The 2,672-nt window shown below is 53.4% G+C and overlaps 1 non-coding gene across 1 annotated transcript; it reads right to left on the reverse strand.

Moving 5' to 3' along the window:
* Nucleotides 1-1,815, reverse strand: LOC142793034 (small subunit ribosomal RNA). Its single transcript, XR_012891392.1, has one exon. It is a non-coding gene; the product is annotated as a small subunit ribosomal RNA (ribosomal RNA).
* Nucleotides 1,816-2,672: the final 857 nt, after the last annotated feature.

The raw sequence follows: 2,672 nt of genomic DNA on the forward strand, positions 1-2,672 counted from the left end.
TAATGATCCTTCCGCAGGTTCACCTACGGAAACCTTGTTACGACTTTTACTTCCTCTAAATGATCAAGTTTGGTCATCTTTCCAACAGACCGGCGCAACCGAAAGGCCGCGCCGGACATCGGTCCGAAGACCTCACTAAATCATTCAATCGGTAGTAGCGACGGGCGGTGTGTACAAAGGGCAGGGACGTAATCAACGCGAGCTTATGACTCGCGCTTACTGGGAATTCCTCGTTCAAGGGGAACAATTGCAAGCCCCTATCCCAATCACGAAAGAAGTTCCACGGGTTACCCAGTCTTTTCAGACAGGGATAAAGACACGCTGCTTCCTTCAGTGTAGCGCGCGTGCGGCCCCGGACATCTAAGGGCATCACAGACCTGTTATTGCTCTGTTTCGTGCGGCTAGGAGCCGCTTGTCCCTCTAAGAAGGTTGTAAGGTGCTGGGAACCCCGCACCTATTTAATAGGCTAGAGTCTCGTTCGTTATCGGAATTAACCAGACAAATCGCTCCACCAACTAAGAACGGCCATGCACCACCATCCACCGAATCAAGAAAGAGCTCTCAATCTGTCAATCCTCCCAGTGTCCGGGCCGGGTAAGTTTTCCCGTGTTGAGTCAAATTAAGCCGCAGGCTCCACTCCTGGTGGTGCCCTTCCGTCAATTCCTTTAAGTTTCAGCTTTGCAACCATACTTCCCCCGGAACCCAAATACTTTGGTTTCCCGGAAGCTGCCCGCCGAGTCATTTGAGTAACTCAGGCGGATCGCTGGTTGGCATCGTTTATGGTCAGAACTAGGGCGGTATCTGATCGCCTTCGAACCTCTGACTTTCGTTCTTGATCAATGAAAACATTCTTGGCAAATGCTTTCGCAGTAGTTCGTCTTGCGACGGTCCAAGAATTTCACCTCTAGCGCCGCAATACGAATGCCCCCGTCCGTCCCTCTTAATCATTACCTCGTATTCCAAAAACCAACAGAACAGAAACGAGGTCTTGTTCTATTATTCCATGCAAGTTTATTCAGGCGACTCGCCTGCGTTGAGCACTCTAATTTTTTCAAAGTAAAAGCACCGGCCATCTCGAGGCACACAATGAAGTGCACCAAGAAAGAACCGGCATGATGTTCAGTCCGAGCCGTCGCATCGGGTAGATGCACTACTCGTCTGGAACTGAGATCCAACTACGAGCTTTTTAACCGCAGCAGCTTTAGTATACGCTATTGGAGCTGGAATTACCGCGGCTGCTGGCACCAGACTTGCCCTCCAATTGATCCTCGTTAAAGGATTTAGAGTGTACTCATTTCAATTACGGGGCCTCAAAAGAGTCCCGTATTGTTATTTTTCGTCACTACCTCCCCGTGCCGGGAGTGGGTAATTTGCGCGCCTGCTGCCTTCCTTGGATGTGGTAGCCGTTTCTCAGGCTCCCTCTCCGGAATCGAACCCTGATTCTCCGTTACCCGTAACAACCATGGTAAGCAAGTAACCTACCATCGAAAGTTGATAAGGCAGACACTTGAAAGAAACGTCGCCGGCTCGTGGCCATGCGATCAGCACAAAGTTATCCAGAGTCACCACACAATACGGGCCGAAACCCGATCGATCTTGGTCTAATAAAAGCACCCGTTACCCAAAGGGCTCCAGGCTCACTGCATGTATTAGCTCTAGAATTGCCACAGTTATCCAAGTAGGAAGAAACGATCTAAGGAACCATAACTGATTTAATGAGCCATTCGCGGTTTCGCCTTATTTCGGCATGTACTTAGACATGCATGGCTTAATCTTTGAGACAAGCATATGATTACTGGCAGGATCAACCAGGTAATCGTTCGACTGCGCGTCCGTCCTCGCCTTCGGCGGGCCGGACGCAGTCTGTGTGCGGCGGAGGCCACCTTCAGGCGCCCCAACACGCTTATTTTGCACTCCGAGATGACGGCGTTCGAGCTCGCTACGGCACAACCTTCCCGAAAGACGAGTGGGAGCCGTGCGGCAAGAAGCACGTTCATGCTCGCTCTTTTTCGTTGCATCGACTCGGTCGCGCCGTGCGGGTTGCCCAAGCCCGCTGCACTGTCGGTGGACCGGCCGGAACTAGCAACGGAGCCGAGACTGCAAAGCCGCCAGACGACGGGTCACGCCCGCGTCTTCGGCGCTTTCGCATCTGAATCGCCCGAGGACGACACGGAACACACCTCGATATCGTGGTAAAACGGCACCGTCCGACAACCAGCCCCTAACGCATCAAGCGGATGAGGCTGCAGACGACTGCCGTGGATTCCCCTGGAGCAGACCCGAGGACACGCTTGACGAGGCCGAAGCCCGCCGCATATCAGACACCCGGTCGCTTTCGCGTACGCCGCTCACGAGAACCCCCACATAATAGCAGCGATAAGTACCCAGACCTCCTTGGGCACTAATACGAGCGTACTCGAGAAAATTTCACCGCGGGTGTGCCCCGAAACGTGTGGCACGTTGAGCGTGCCACAAGTCTACGTCGCTCTCAAACCCGCCGAGGTCGTAGAATTTGCGACCCTACTCACGAAATTCCCACCGAGGATACGGCCGCAAACGTACCGCACCTTGGGTAGGCCACGAGTTTGTGCAACACTACGCTGACGGCACAGCACCGAGGTCGTGCGCGCACGCACGGGAAAATTCCGCCGCGGTTTCTGCCGAAAACGTGA

This window comes from Rhipicephalus microplus, unplaced genomic scaffold, assembly GCF_043290135.1.
Source record: "Rhipicephalus microplus isolate Deutch F79 unplaced genomic scaffold, USDA_Rmic scaffold_270, whole genome shotgun sequence".
Taxonomy (NCBI): Eukaryota; Metazoa; Arthropoda; class Arachnida; order Ixodida; family Ixodidae; genus Rhipicephalus; species Rhipicephalus microplus.